Below are 17,062 nucleotides of genomic sequence, written 5' to 3' on the forward strand. Positions count from 1 at the left end.
ATGGAAACAGAGGCAGAATTTTCAATAACATCTCTGAGACCGGCTTTTTGTGTCCTCAGGCTATTTTGCAGGCTGGGGGCGGTTCCCTCTGTCCAGAAGATGCCGTGGGCTCCGAGCTCTCAGCCACTTCCTGGGGGGAGGGGTCTCAACTCCGCTCTGGTCTGATTACCAAGGACGAGGGAGGCCTGCATTTTCCTGCCTGAAGTTGGGAGTAAAAGAACAGTGCAACTAAGAAAAGCCCCGGAGTCCTGGTCCAGCTGAGCAGGGAGCTCAGTTCTGAACGTGGAGCTATAACAAGAGCCACCTGTGCCGTAATGACCTCCCAGATTAAGAAAAAGTTGAAAAACCAGACCTGAAAGAAGCAGAGTCCTTCGCACGAGGACAGTGCAGCCATAAGTCTGTTTTGGAAATGGACCAGCTGGGAGCAGACACGGCCCCGCGCGGTGACTAGGGGTTGGCGTGGAAAAAGAGGAGCCCGACCCAGGAATCGAGAGAACAACGCACGACACAGTCAACTGCAGCTCTGAGCTCCTTGCTTCACCCACGGCTGAGGTGGCCCTTGGTCATCACCTGCGAGTCCTCAGAATCTCTCCTACCCGAGAGAGACCCCAAGACCCGAGTGCACACGTGGCCCCTGCACAGCAGCTTTCCCTGACGATGGCAGCAATGGGGGCTGCCGCCTCACAGCTGGGCTGAGCGCCGTTCCAAGCTCTGATCACCCGGCAGCTGGAAGGGCAGTGAGTGCTTGAGAAGAGAACATTGGTTCAAGGACCAACGGAATGTCTACTTATTTTTACTTCTGAAAACTCTCCACCGTGCGTTTCCACTGCCGGCTCTTCTACGGCTGTTGCCTCAGCTCCTACTTGCATCCTCTGCCCATAAAACAAGGTGAAGTGGATGTGGGACTTGACAGAATGAACCGTTTGGCGTTGGGCACGTGGTTTTTCAGTAAAGGTGCCAGTACCAGCGTGTGTGATGCTGGCACGATTGTCCTTGGGGACAGCGCCCCCCACTGTCCGTCCTGTGAGGTGTCTGCGTCCCTCTCCCTTGTGCTGACCCCTCAAGGAGACAGAGAGGGCTGCTGAATAACCACGGATGCACCCCAGGAACAAGACGTGCGTTCCAGCATCCCAGCTGGAGGAATCATTTTCTAGTCAATCTGCAGTGAACTTTAACCTAATACAAGCCTGCTTTCAGAATGAACTAGACCGTTAGGCGGAATATGACAGGGAAGCCGCCCAACGTGCTCAGAAGAGCTTCTCGCAACCTGGTTATGACACAGAGGGTGTGTGTCACCCCCGAGTGACGGAGGTGGCCCCCACTTGGTATTCTTGATGTAATGTGGGTGAATATCCCCACTTACATGTACGCACACCTCTTGTCTCTTGCCTACAAACTGGGTGGTAAGATACTAGTGGTCAAAAATTGCTTCTTACACATCTTTCATGCTTAATGGAGTATTGAATTGAAATTGCTTATTTTGTGGACCTTTGCCACACCTGCCCCAGCAGGAGCCGGTAAATCACTGACCCAGGATTGGAAACTGAGTCCAGACAGGTTGGCTAGTCTTACCTACATCACTGGTACAGGTTTGCACTAAATAAAATATTTAATGGGTGGAATATATATATTAACTATCCTAGAGATAAAAATTGGGGGAGATAGAATGGTAAATTTCATAAACTTTTCATAAATATTGAGAAGAAAAATAGTATAATAAATCTTCATGTATTCAGCACCCAGCTTAACAGTTATCAACTCAAAAAAAAAAAAAACACCCCAATTATCAACACATATCCAACCTTTTTACATGTATACATTCCCTGTGGATTATTTTGAAGCAAATCTCAGCTATCACATTTTGTCTATAAGCACTTCACTATGGCCCTCTAAAATAGTAAAACTCTTCAAAAAAAAAAACCATTATGACAATATCACACCTAAAATAATTAACAATTACTTAGCATCATCAAATATCCATTCATTTAAAATATTTTTCAGATTGTCTCATATTTTTTTATAGTTCTTTCAAATCAGGATCCAAAGAAGGTCAAATCACTGTAATTGACTGATATGCCGCTTAAGTAAGTCTCTTCTAATCTAATCTCTAATTTCTCCCTTTCTACCCCCCACCCCACTTTGTATTTGTTGAAGAAACCAAATTATTTGTCCTGTAGGTCTGGGTTTTGCTAATTGCATTCCCGTGGTATCTTTTAGCCTGTAGCTCTGTCCTCTGGATTTCTGGAGGTTAGAGCTTGGGTTCGATTGTTTTGTCAAGACTACTTCACAGATGGTGTTGTGTGCCTCAACTGGGGACCGCGGAACGCCTGGTTTTTCACCATCATTGCCGGGATTATGCTGTCATGCCGATTATGCAAAAAGGTGGTTTTCTAATTTTTAAAATCCTTTTTTCCTCATTTTGTTCACTGGAATGCTTCTATAAAGAAGCTTTCCCTCGTCGACTCTTTGATTACCTAAGGTACGTTTCATACAGGAAAGGCCAGATCCATGCTTCACTCTTTTCCCTTATTTACAAAATATTATATACAAATATCCCTTATTTAATATTTTCAAAATATGTAGTTGGTTTCCTAGTATCTTCCAACCAGCGAATTGTCATTGCTGCTGTTGTTTCGAGTATCAGAACGAACACGTGGATTTGAACGTGGAGGTGTGTTTCCGTCCATTGCTGTTTTCATTCATATTGATGCTCAGATGGTCACATCTTTGCAAGTGGCAGCCCTGGAGATATAACATTAAGGCTGCCTTCCGTTTGTGTAGCTACAAAGTTACATGCTGTTGTGTAGACGTTACCCAAGCTTGTCTCACTGAGAGGGGCCTGTCACATGGTGCACTGACTGTCTCTCGTGTGTAACGGACTGGCCAGATCCCACGCCACCGGGAACTGCCTTGTGGCCTCACTGCGTGTGTGTCTGCTCCCTTCACACAAGTGTGGTTCCGGGGAGGAATAAATGGAGGACCAAACCTCCATGGGCCATTAGGCTGAAAGTCACATGACGTCCACTGCTCCTGAATGTATCTTGGGTTAGAACCGTTTATAGTCTTAATGAGGCACGAGGCCAGGGCAGTGAGAGGGAAGCAGCAGGCAGGAAGTTGGCAAAAGTATTAATCGAGCGCCTGTTGTATGTCAGGTAGGGTTCTAGTCACTTAAGATATATCTGAATAAAACAAAGCCTAACTCTCATGGAACCTGCATTTCTTGCTGAGGAGACGCTCAACAAACCATAAACATGATAAATAAAGCAGAGAGTGTTAGAGGATGCTTGTGCTATGACGTGCTGTGGAAAATAGGACAACTAGAGTAAGGCAAGAGGGATGTGGATGTGGGGAGCTGCAGCTGTAAACAGAAGGGTCAGGGTGACGGCTTAGAAGGCCCTGAAGGAGGCGAGGGGGTGAGCTTGGCCGAATCTGGGAGGGGGTGTGTCGCACGCAGAGCCGGGGACCGGTGCCCCCGCTCTCGAGTGGGAGGTGCCGCCTCTGGGTGTCAGAGAAAGTGCTGTCACATTGTGTGTCAGTGCTTGGGACCCACTTCTGCATTCAACATTACGTTTCTAAAATTCACCTGTATTTGGGGGTGTAGCCATGGCTCATTAATTCTCACTGCTGTTTAATATTCCATTATATGAATATACCATGATTTATTTAACCATTAACATTTGGGTGTCTTCTAGGTTTTTGCTGTTATACAAAATGCTGCTATGTGCATCTTTTATCCGAGGGCACATGAGCAAGAGATTCTCTAGAGCAGAGCTATCTAGCTTTTTTCACATCGTGGTACAAGTAGAAAATGTACAAGTAGAAAGTGTACAATCTGCGTCACACACGGGGGTAAACTGAGGTGATACGAGGCCATCTACAGGGGTTTGGTAAAAAAAAAATTCATTACATTTTCCAAATATTATCTAATTTCAATACATAATTATCTCCCTCTTCTCCTCGTCTGAGTTCTTCCTTCCTCTTTTCACCCTTTCCTTATCTTCACCAATAAAATTTCTGTTCCCAGGATGTCTGATCACAGGTAAGATGCTTGGTACAAAGTGACCTAAACAGGTGTTTCTTTGAGCATGGTCTGTGGGCACCAGCCAGCTCTACATTCATGCCCACTGGCTGATGGGAAAGGAACAGATGTAGACCTCGGTCACGCGGCCAGACACTGAGGGACATCACGGTCCCAAGGATGAGCGAACCCCACACTAGTACGAGTGAAGGAGCGGCGGGGGGAGAGTCGGGTTTCTGTAGGACACACACTTCTGTCACAGTTGCTATAGCAACTTATTCGTGTTGGGCGTAGCTATTGGTTTCAGCAAAATGACGTCATTTGTCTGTTGCCTTAAGTTAATTTTAACAATTAACTTTCATTGGTTTTGTAACTTTGTTCATAATTTATAAATTGGTTTTAGTTTTATAGGTGTAGAAGAACTATACACAGAAGAATATTATAATAAAAAGAAGTCCACATCCATTAGGAATCTTTTTTTTTGTTTGTTTAGAAGAAGTTGACCATTACTGAAGTTTGAGAGAAAGTGACATAGTGGCCCACCCGGCATCTGTGACCTGTCCCTCTGTGCTTCCTCATGGGCCCGACTCGGTTTAGAGCTCCTGCCTCTCCCAGGCAGCTCATGTTTAGGGGAGACTCTACCACCCCAAGGTCCAGATGGGTCTGAGCCAATCGAGGACCTCAGGAACCTGCCAGTGATTGGTTTAAACATGAGCAGGGGATGTAATTTTGTTCAATATGAGATGCAAGGGATAGTCTGGCTTCCAAGATTTCTTCACTCTTAACCAGAGACACAGGGAAGAGGCGGCCCCCCTCTTGTTCCCATGAAATAGTTGTGTCTGGACATCTCACTTGAAACTGCTGCAGCCACCCTTGGAGCACACGGGGACAGCCAGTGCCAGGGGAAGCAGACACGCCCAGGTGGAGGAGCCGAAGGAGGAGGGGACCCGAGTCCCGGGCGACCCTCTTAAACTCCTGCACCAGGAGCCCATCCTCTTGACTTCTTGTTTCAGGAGATGATCCGTCTTCCCTGCCATGGATCCGTCGAGGGTGGGTTTCTGTCACCTGCACCTGAAAGCGTCCTCCCCAGGACAGGGACCTGAGGGGACCACATGAGGGTGGACGGCTCCGGGGTCAGTGGCTTTCCTGGCCCATCGTGCCCCCCAGGCCAAGGGCTCATGCAGGCCCGTTTTCCCAGCACCGGGCATGGGTGTGGGAGCCAGTGGGGGCTTAAGAAATAGTCGCATGATGTGGGGATGAGTAATGGCATCAGAGAAGGGGCCTAACCTGTGGGCCACCCAGGACCTGGGCAGCCGAGGCCATTGCTCTGTCCCCTTCAGCGGCGGAAGAGATGCGGGTGTCTGTCTTCTCACGCTGCACCAGCCTGGACGAAGCTGCATCTCGGCACGAGTTGCTAAACACTGGAAACCAGCAGAGTGGAGACCCGGCACTGGGTGGCGAGGCGTTGGCACCGCGAGGGGCAAATGAGAACGATTTATAAGGATGCGATTTCTGCAGGAATAATGGAGAGTAACGGATCAGAAATGGAGGACGGGGTGGAGCTGTGGGGAGGGTTACAGCCCAGCAGGCAGCCCGCTAGATCACCGGTCATATCAACAGTAGTCTGAGAAAATGGGTGTGATTTTACAAAACAATGGACCTAAGTAAGCAGGCGCGTTTGTTTTCTTCAAAAAAGGGAGAGGGAAGCCACAGCTGAGGAAGATGATTGACACTCTCCACTTCAGCAGAAGACTTCAGAATGAGGCCCAAATGAATTTTTATCATTTTCTTGGTAAAATTTGCTTTTATTCCCTAAGCTGGGTGACAACTATGATAGAAGGTGTTACAGCTGTAACTAAAGGCATTATAAGAACTGCTTAAGAAGTTTCATAAAGCAGTGAGCAGGCAATTGATATTATTATTTTCCTTTCAGATAATAAATGCAAAGAGAACGTGTGAAAGTCCAGCTGATGAGCCTATGGCTTTGTCACCATCATAAAACCCCAGTAGGGCCCCGAGAGGAATCATCAAACACCAGGGCCTCAGCCTCCACGCCGGCTTATGGGGTGAAGCTCAACGAGGGGAAGAATCAAGACCTTCCTCCTCGCTATACTGGGTCTTTTTAGTTTAAAAATAAATGATAGAGGCAAGTTTGCACAAGATACATCTGGAGAGTTGCAGACAAGACTTTGGCAGGAGTCCTGAATGAGGGCGGCCCTGGAGCCTGGTGCTGATCATGTGTCCTGCTTCCAACCAGCTCTACAACAAATGCTAAAGGAACTTCTCTAGGTGGGAAACACAAGAGAAGAAAAGGACCTACAAAAACAAACCCATAACAATTAAGAAAATGGTACTAGGAACATACATATCGATAATTACCTTAAATGTGAATGGATTAAATGCTCTCACCAAAAGACACAGGCTCGCTGAATGGATACAAAAACAAGACCCATATATATGCTGTCTACCAGAGACCCACTTCAGACCTAGGGAAACATAAAGACTGAAAGTGAGGGGATGGAAAAAGATACTCCATGCAAATGGAAATCAAAAGAAAGCTGGAGTAGCAATACTCATATCAGATAAAATAGACTTTAAAATAAAAAATGTTACAAGAGACAAGGAAGGACACTACATAATGATCAAGGGATCAATCCAAGATGAAGATATAACAATTATAAATATATATGCACCCAACATAGGAGCACCTCAATACATAAGGCAACTGCTAACAGCTTTAAAAGAGGAAATCGACAGTAACACAATAATAGTGGGAGACTTTAACACCTCACTTACACCAATGGACAGATCATCCAGACAGAAAATTAATAAGGAAACACAAGCTTTAAATGACACAGTAGACCAGATAGATTTAATTGATATTTATAGGACATTCCATCCAAAAACAACAGATTACACTTTCTTCTCAAGTGCACACGGAACATTCTCCAGTATAGATCACTTGTTGGGTCACAAATCAAGCCTCAGTAAATTTAAGAAAATTGAAATCATGTCAAGCATCTTTTCTGACCACAACGCTATGAGATTAGAAATCCACTACAGGGGAAAAAAATGTAAAAAACACAAACACATGGAGGCTAAACATATACGTTACTAAGAGGAAATCAAAAAATACCTAGAGACAAATTACAATGAAAACATGACAATCCAAAACTTATGGGATGCAGCAAAAGCAGTTCTAAGAGGGAAGTTTATAGCAATACAATCCTACCTCAAGAAACAAGAAAAATCTCAAATAAACAATCTAACCTTACACCTAAAGGAAAGAGAGATAGAAGAACAAACAAAACCCAAAGTTAGTAGAAGGAAAGAAATCCTAAAAATCAGAGCAGAAATAAATGAAATAGAAACAAAGAAAACAATAGCAAAGATCAATAAAATTAAAAGCTGGTTCTTTAAGAATAAACAAAATTGATAAACCTTTAGCCAGACTCATCAAGAAAAAGAGGGAGAGGACTCAAATCAATAAAATCAGAAATGAAAAAGGAGAAGTTACAACAGACACTGCAGAAATACAAAGCATCCTAAGAGACTACTACAAGCAACTCTATGCCAATAAAAAAGACAACCTGGAAGAAATGGACAAATTCTTAGAAAGGTATAACCTTCCAAGACTGAACCAGGAAGAAGTAGAAAATATGAACAAACCAATCACAAGTAATGAAATTGAAACTGTGATTAAAAATCTTCCAACATACAAAAGTCCAGGACCAGATGGCTTCACAGGTGAATTCTATCAAACATTTAGAGAAGCGCTAACACCCATCCTCCTCAAACTCTTCCAAAAAATTGCAGAGGAGGGAACACTCCCAAACTCATTCTACAAGGCCACCTTCACCCTGACACCAAAACCAGACAGAGATACTACAAAAAAAGAAAATTACAGACCAATATCACTGATGAATATAGATGCAAAAATCCTGAACAAAATACTAGCAAACAGAATCCAACCACGCATTAAAAGGATCATACACCATGATCAAGTGGGATTTAACCCAGGGATGCAAGGATTCTTCAATATACACAAATCAATCAATGTGATACACCATATTAACAAATTGAAGGATAAAAACCATATGATCATCTCAATAGATGCAGAAAAATCTTTTGACAAAATTCAACACCCATTTATGATAAAAACTCTCTAGAAAGTAGGCATAGAGGGAACTTACCTCAACATAATAAAGGCCATATATGACAAACCCACAGCCAACATCGTTCTCAATGGTGAAAACTGAAAGCATTTCCTCTAAGATCAGGAACAAGACAAGATTGCCCACTCTCACCACTATTATTCAACATAGTTTTGGAAGTCCTAGCCACGGCAATCAGAGAAGAAAAAGAAATAAAAGGAATACAAATTGGAAAAGAAGAAGTAAAACTGTCACTGTTTGCAGATGACATGATACTATACATAGAGAATCCTAAAGATGCCACCAGAAAACTACTAGAGCTAATCAATGAATTTGGTAAAGTTGCAGGATACAAAATTAATGCACAGAAATCTATTGCATTCCTATACACTAACAATGAAATATCAGAAAAAGAAATTAAGGAAACAATCACATTCACCATTGCAACAAAAAGAATAAAATACCTACGAATAAACCTACCTAAGGAGGTAGAAGACCTGTACTTAGAAAACTATAAGACACTGATGAAAGAAATCAAAGATGACACAAACAGATGGAGAGTTATACCATGTTCTTGGACTGGAAGAATCAATATTGTGAAAGTGACTATACTACCCAAAGCAATCTACAGATTCAGTGCAATCCCTATCAAATTACCAATGGCATTTTCCACAGAACTAGAACAAAAAACCTTAAAATTTGTATGGAGACACAAAAGACCCCAAATAGCCAAAGCAGTCTTGAGGGGAAGAAATGGAGCTGGAGGTATCAGGCTCCCTGACCTCAGACTATACTACAAAGCTACAGTAATCAAGAGAGTATGGTACTGGCACAAAAACAGAAACATAGATCAATGGAACAGGATAGAAAGCCCCGAGATAAACCCATGCACATATGGTCAACTAATCTATGACAAAAGAGGCAAGGATACACAGTGGAGAAAACACAGTCTCTTCAATAAGTGGTGCTGGGAAAACTGGACAGCTACATGTAAAAGAATGAAATTAGAACACTCCCTGACACCATACACAAAAATAAACTCAAAATGGATTAAAGACCTAAATGTAAGACCAGAGACTATAAAACTCTTAGAGGAAAACAGAAGCAGAACACTCTGACATAAATCACAGCAAGATCCTTTTTGACCCACCTCCTAGAGAAATGGAAATAAAAACAAAAATAAACAAATGGGACCTAATGAAACTTAAAAGCTTTTGCACAGCAAAAGACACCATAAGACGAAAAGACAACCCTCAGAATGGGAGAAAATACTTGCAAGCGAAGCAACTGACAAAGGATTAATCTCCAAAATATACAAGCAGCTCATGCAGCTCAATACCAAAAAAACAAACAACCCAATCCAAAAATGGGCAGAAGACCTAAATAGACATTTCTCCAAAGAAGACATACAGATGGCCAAGAAGCACATGAAAAGCTGCTCAACATCACTAATTATTAGAGAAATGCAAATCAAAACTACAATGAGGTATCACCTCACACCAGTTAGAATGGGCATCATCAGAAAATCTACAAACAACAAATGCTGGAGAGGATGTAGAGAAAAGGGAACCCTCTTGCACTCTTGGTGGGAATGTAAATTGATACAGCCACTATGGAGAACAGTATGGAGGTTCCTTAAAAAACTAAAAATAGAATTACCATACAACCCAGCAATCCCACTACTGGGCATATACCCAGAGAAAACCATAATTCAAAAAGAGTCATGTACCACAATGTTCATTGCAGCACTGTTTACAATAGCCAGAACATGGAAGCAACCTAAGTGTCCATCGCCAGATGAATGGATAAAGAAGATGTGGTACATATATACAATGGAATATTACTCAGCCATAAAAAGGAACGAAATTAGGTCATTTGTAGAGACGTGGATGGATCTAGAGACTGTCATACAGAGTGAGGTAAGTCAGAAAGAGAAAAAGAAATATCGTATATTAACGCATATATGTGGAATCTAGAAAAATGGTACAGATGAACTGGTTTGCAAGGCAGAAATAGAGACACAGATGTAGAGAACAAACGTATGGACACCAAGGGGGGAAAACTGCGGTGGGGTGGTGGTGGTGGTGATGGGATGAGCTGGGCGATTGGGATTGACATGTATACACTGATGTGTATAAAATAGATAACTAATGAGAACCTGCTGTATAAAAAATTAATTATATTAAATTTAAAAAGAAAAAAAAAAAGGCATCAGGGAGCTAAGAGGACACTGAAGCGCCAGGAGACAGAAACTGGGGAGGTGGCCTGGAGGCGGAGGTGCTTCTCCAACTAGAGGTGCTGACTCAGCAAGGGGCACCAAGGGGCCTCTGGGCGGAGGTAACGGCCTATTTCTTGACCTGCTGCTGGTTACACAGTGTTTACTTGGTGGAGATCCACTGAGATGGACTCATGATTTGAGTACTTTTCTCTTTATATGTTTTGCCTTAAAAAAAAAAGTCATTTAAAAAAGGCTTCAGCAATTAACAAACTAGGGTTTGAGGCCCAGCTCTGCTGCTTGGAAACGTGCCCTCAAGAAAGTTCATCTTTTTCAAAACCCAATCTCTTTAGGTGTAAAATGCGGAGTGTAAGTGACAGCCTCATGGGAGTGTTCTGAGGTGTAAATGAGAACTTGTCAAGTGGCCTGTCAGGTACCTGGAAGCTGGTGGGGCTCAGAGAACAGCACCTCTGATGATGTGTTGCCTTTTTCTGAGAACCTGCTATGCCGGGTGCTGTATTTCTATCTCACCCTCTGCGGTCTGTGCCGTTTCACAGAGAAGGACGCCAAGGCTCAGTGTGGTGAAGGCCTTGCTCTGGATAGTAAACAGCAAACAGCAGGGCTGAGATTCAGACTCAGGCCTTGTCCAGGACCAGGGCTGGGAACCCTTGTCTATATGGCTGGCGGATTAGTCATTACATGGAGAATCCACTTCCAGACCTGGCCTCTGTTTCTGCTAAGTGAATACAATCTCAAGATTAACTTCTAGATTCAGCCTTGTTTCACAGTATTTCCAGTTTGCCCAGATTAAACGTACTTGTCCCAATGAACTCTGTAGAAAAGGGAGGCATTTAATCTCATCTCAAGGTGAAATTGAGAAATGCAGTAAATTAGATTGCAGATTCTATTCCAGAGTAACCAAAATAAATCTTTGCCAAGCTCAGAGGTAACTCAAATGTTCATTAGTCTTTTTTTTTTTTTTTTTTACATTTTACAATTTAATACTTGAATAATTGGAATTCATTTTTTGCAGCAAATATACATTATATTTTTGTATATTATTTATTCTCATGACTATGAAATCACATTTGTTTATGTATCCTCCATGTACCATACGAAATGCTTATGATCAGTGAATTCATATTTTTACTTTATGTAAATGTTCATTAGTCTTAAAGAAGAGGGAGGAGAGGGAGGAGGGGGGAGGAGGGGGGAGGGGGGGGAAGGGGAGGAGGAAAGGGCTTCCATTTTCCAGGGCCAGGACGGAGGGGGCTGCAGTGGAGGCTGGAGACGTGATGCCACGAGCCCATCCCAGAGCAGAGTTTAGGAAGCAGCTTCTGGAATGTGCTGCAGATCTCAGCCACGCGAGCCACGTTCTGCCTTGCCGGCCTCGCAGCCTGGAGAGGCCGAGGGGCTCGTGCGCTGAGGAGTTGCCGTAGTCAAGCGCGCCTTGCGGGAGGTTAGGTGTCTGTCCCGTCGGGATGAGGCATCTCCGCTCAGCAGGCTAGCACTTCATGTTTTTGCTTTTGTTTTTCCCTTGAGTTGCCTAGTAAACACTTCTACTGGAAAATTCCAACCTTGCCTTGGATGAACTAAGAGGAAAAGCAACGTGTCCACACCCAGGCCGGCCCAGCCAGGCAGGGCAGAGGCCCTGGGGACCAGCTTCGTCGACGTGGCCACAGCTGCAGCTCCAGCTGGAACTCGGGGGCGTCTGGACAGCGGCACGGAGCGCGGTGGATCCCGGGGGGCGTTGACATTGGCCCCAGACCCTCCCCTCTGCTCTCTCCAGCCCTTTCGTACCCGGTGCTCTTGTTACACAGTCTCAGCACTTATCACTTACACATCTGTTCTCCTGACTCAGAGCCAGAGGCCAGCCCTGTTCACTGGGCATCTCGGGGGCCTATGTGGCATTTATATGTAATCAGCGCTTCTTGCATGAAACCAAATGGTATGAGATTGACGTGGGGGACGGTCGGCACGAACCAGGACTGGGGGGGAGTGTCGCAGTGTGACCTCCCTGGAGAGCGGGTAGGCACACAGTACCTGGGGGGCCCCCGCAGGCGAAATTAGAGTTATTCGCTTTTAAATGATTATTCTTTTGAACAAGTTGAAAGGATGTTGTCAAATGTACGCTTCGATGCACTAGAATCATGATGGCGAAGGTTGGTGAGTTTGGCAGACGCGGGCTGGGCAGGGCTGTGGGGTGGGTGCCAGGAGGACCCTCGGGTCCGTCCACAAGGTGGCGCTCACCTCTCGTTCTCAGCTCCCATCCACCAACAGTCTGTCCTTAAATCGCTGCAGGACAATTAGGATGACGCTGGTGTGTCCATATCCGGTTTCAGGCACCACCCTCCCACATGCTCTAGAAGATTTCAGACACTCACGTGTGGTCTCGTGTCCCCAAGAGCCTGGCCCTAGGCCGTTCCCCACCCCGCCGGCCCGGGTTAGCTCACGCACAGGTGTTTGGGTGGTGACAGGGTGTCTGCTTTGAGTAACTTGCTGTATTGGAACCTGTGGCCTTAGCTAGTGGGACCGTTGTCCTTAGTCTGTACTGCCGCTGAGATGACCTGTCACACTGACCCGGTCACTGCAAACATGCCTGGGCTTTTTCCGTGCAAAAGTGTCAATTTACAAGAGAAAGAGCCTTGGTCTCTGAATTACATGAGAGGAGTTTTTAAAATGCAGACTGAACGACCCAGTATAAACAATGAGGAAAATCCTCCTTCTTTGTTTTAAACTTTCACACCATCCCTTTGGGCACAAGAGGTGCGCTTATACAATTGTTCCATTGTCAGAGAGAACGAACTTCATCAAGTTTCTTCCCTTCAAAAGATCTTTCAAACTCCCCCGCAAGAAGTTGGCCGGGCATCTCACAGAACGATGAGACAAATTCCCCAGATGCAAACTCGGCCTCCTGACGAACCTCCAGATTCTTCAGGTTGAACCCAGTTTTCACCAGTTTTGAGAAAATTTGCAGTGACTATCCTTCCCCACGTCGTGTGACAGGGCCGAGCATTGTGTGTCCTACTTGGTGTAGAAATCTCCATAAAAGGGGAAGCAATTCCCAGCCCGAAAACATTTAAAACAGTGCGCCTGTGGGCAGTCTTCTGAAATGTCACCAGCTAATGATAATAATCTGTCACGCTTCTGCCCTGCCTTACAGTCAATGTGCCCTCACACCCCGAGTAATCCCGTGGCACCCTGTGAGGGGTCCCGCAGATGGATTACTATCCCACCGCGGACAGGAGGAAATGAAGAGTCAGGAGGTCAGGTGGTTTGTATAAGGTCACCGAACAGGTGAGTCTCAGATTCGGGACTAAGATCCACCCCGCCCTAGTCCCCGTCCCCTCTGGCTTCACATCCTTTGCTGTTTCCAGGAGCCAGGCACCTTCCTCGGTGTCAGGAACACAGCCGTGAACAAGATCAACAAAATCTCGGCTTTTGTGGACATCCTAGTGGGGGAATGTGGATGAACAAATGAGTCACAACGTAGGTGTTTTATTAAATGGTGATGGGGGCTTTGGAGAAAAAGAAAGCAAGGCAGTGGGGCACCCGGGGCAGGGGGAGGGGGTCTGGTGCAGTTTTAAGGGGGCTCAGGCGACCTTTGAACAGAAGCCTGAAAGTGGGAGGGAGTGGGTCCCGTGGAACCTGCAGGAAACACTCCCAGGCCGGGGGAACGGTGGTCACCGGGGCAGGGCCGGGGGCAGCGCAGGCGGGCTGGTGAGGTCAGAGGGGGGATGGAGGCGGCCTGCGGAGGGCGGGGGTAGGGGACCACCGTCCTGGCCTCGGCTCGGCCCTGACTGAGATGGAGCCGTTACAGGGTTTCAAGCTGACGTGTGACACATTGCTTCCATTCTAACAGGGTCACTCTGGAAGTTTCCCTTACAACATAAATTTCCGATGAAATCCAAGAAAGCAGTGGTCCAGGTAAAGGTTGCTAGGCTTACTTTCATCGTAATCTTCCTAAATGGGACAAGGATGGGTGCCTGCTGTGGGAGTCCCTGGCAAGGGGCTCTCCTCACCCACCTGGTCTCATTCTACCCTTACAATCAGCCACACGATGTAATGGCTATTACCCCATTTTACAGATGAAGAGACTGAGGCTCAGAGAGGCTGAGTGACCCGAGTTTGCAGGTGACCAGCGACATCCCTTGAGCTCAGACTAGACTCAGTTGCCTCTCTTGTGAACATGTGCTCATTAGTGGCTGAAATGATCTTTGCAGTGGAAGAAAAGGTGATCCTTGCCCAAGTGCCTCATAAGAAATACACTTACGATAAAAACTGGTGAATATTTTAAGTGTTTTATTAACACAATGGCAGTGTCCCTTCATGACATTTGTATGTGCCATTCAACCTGCAAATCTTATTTTCAACAGTGAATCTAGTAATATGTAATAATTTTTAACAGAGGGCCTCTGATTAATCTTTGGTCCTATTAAGAAAACCAAAAAACATTTAAACAGCATTTGTAAATGTAATAATTTGATTTTCTTAATTGTCTGATTAACAAGCAAATCGTGCCAAGCACTTAAGTAATTATTCCTGGAAAAATAACAAACAAAATCTGGACACATGATGAATTTTACATTTTCTTAAAATGTGAACATAAAACGAGAATCTAAGACAACTATTTAACTGCATGCTTTAAATTAGAATTTCAGGTTTGACCTGGCACTCCAGCACAAAATTCTCTGAAACATAACAAATGGGAAAAAAAATATTCACAGACTTTTTCTTAACCCCAATATTTCAAAGATAGGTTTGATTTATCTTCATCATTTTTACACTTAATTCTGTATCTTTTCAAGACTAAATGTCACGTGCTCACTGAGGAAATGATGATATCATCCCAAATAAATTTGGGGTTGAATTCCCAAGTGAACTCTGGAGACCCCTTAGCCCTGGCTGAAGTCACATGATGTGCAGGGGACTTAGTTAGGACGTGTGGGCCGGAGGCAGCGCGTGCAGGGAGAGTCTTCTTGATGGCCACGCCACACCTGCTTCCGCGCTCGCTGTGCTGCTTCCGCGCTCGCTGTGCTGGTTCCGTGCTCGCTGTGCTGCTTCCGCGCTCGCTGTGCTGCTTCCGCGCTCGCTGTGCTGCTTCCGCGCTCGCTGTGCTGGTTCCGTGCTCGCTGTGCTGGTTCCGTGCTCGCTGTGTCTGGTTCTGTGCTCGCTGTGCTGCTTCCGTACTCGCTGTGCTGGTTCTGTACTCGCTGTGTCTGGTTCTGTACTCGCTGTGCTGGTTCCGTACTCGCTGTGTCTGGTTCTGTACTCGTTGTGCTGGTTCCGTACTTACTGTGTCTGGTTCTGTACTTGTTGTGCTGGTTCTGTACTTACTGTGTCTGGTTCTGTACTTGTTGTGCTGGTTCCGTACTTACTGTGTCTGGTTCCGTACTTGCTGTGCTGGTTCCGTACTTGCTGTGCCTGGTTCCGTACTTGTTGTGCTGGTTCTGTACTTACTGTGTCTGGTTCCGTACTTGTTGTGCTGGTTCCGTACTTACTGTGTCTGGTTCCGTACTTGTTGTGCTGGTTCTGTACTTACTGTGTCTGGTTCTGTACTTGCTGTGCCTGGTTCCGTACTTGTTGTGCTGGTTCTGTACTTACTGTGTCTGGTTCTGTACTTGCTGTGTCTGGTTCTGTACTTGCCATGCCCATGTCTTGCGAACAGCTTGGTTTACCCCCTTGTCCCCTACATTCAGGTGTGTGTCATCTCCTTCCTGCCATTTCTCTACCCCACGTGAATGGACTTCACAGTGTTACTTCTGGCTGAATTCTAGCTTCTTTTCATCTTCTGCACATTTGCTGCAGCCATAACGTACAGGCATTTAGATGATGCTGGACGGGGCGCTCTCTCTCCCCAAGGCTTGGTCTGACTCTGACCACAGTTTGCAGTCAGGCCAATGGGGAGACCAGGGCGTGTGTGGCAGACAGTGACAATGAGGAAGGAGAAAGCAAATCTGAGCGAGCCTGAGTGACCTTGAGGGAGACAGAGGAGCGGGATGTGGGGAAGGTCTGTGAGGTATGTACTGGCTAGGCTGGGGCTGCAGAGAGCCGGGTCCAGGGCCGCAGGGTCCTGAGATGCCGGAGGGACACAGGAGGCAGCGGGGTGGCTGTGTGGGCGTCTCTGAGCCAAGGTCCTGGGACCTCCGGGGGGAGGGAAGAGTGAGGGCGAAGCCAGGGAACCGGGAAGAAAACTGTGGCCAGAGGCAATGGTGGGAGAGTGAGAGGTCAGGCACTGAGCACACGAGGGGGCTCGAGCACACAGGGGCCACAAGGGAGCTGCCCGACGAGGATGGGGCTCAGCGCCCTCAGTGAGGCAGGCTGGGCCGGACGGTGCTGCAGAAGAGGCCATGTGTGTGCGTGTGTTTGCGTGCGTGTGTCTGTGTGTGTGTGTGTGTCTGTCCGTGTACGTGTGTGTGTCTGTGCGTGTACGTGTGTGTATGTGTGTGTCTGTGCGTGTACATATGTGTGTGAGTGTGCATGTGTGTTTGTGCGTGTGTCTGCGTGTACATGTGTGTGAGTGTGTGTCTGTATGTGAGTGTGTGCCTATGTGTATGAGTGTGCATATCTGTGTATGTGTGTGTGCGTGTACATATGTGTGTGAGTGTGTCTGTGTGTGTACATGTGTGTGTGCCTGCGTGTACGTATGTGTGTGTGAGTGTGTGTCTGTGTGTA

General features: G+C 45.9%; 1 long non-coding RNA gene across 1 annotated transcript in view; it reads left to right on the forward strand.

Annotated features, from left to right (window-relative positions):
- The window catches only part of LOC309606890, a 66,734-nt gene extending 51,353 nt beyond the window's left edge, over positions 1-15,381 (forward strand). The window contains exons 2-5 of the long non-coding RNA XR_014232100.1: positions 5,952-10,091; positions 11,930-13,684; positions 13,765-13,876; positions 14,250-15,381. This is a non-coding gene — a long non-coding RNA (uncharacterized lncRNA). The remainder of the gene's footprint in view (positions 1-5,951; positions 10,092-11,929; positions 13,685-13,764; positions 13,877-14,249) is intronic.
- Positions 15,382-17,062: the final 1,681 nt, after the last annotated feature.

Source organism: Balaenoptera borealis (assembly GCF_965194805.1).
Source record: "Balaenoptera borealis genome assembly, chromosome: 12".
Lineage (NCBI taxonomy): Eukaryota > Metazoa > Chordata > Mammalia > Artiodactyla > Balaenopteridae > Balaenoptera > Balaenoptera borealis.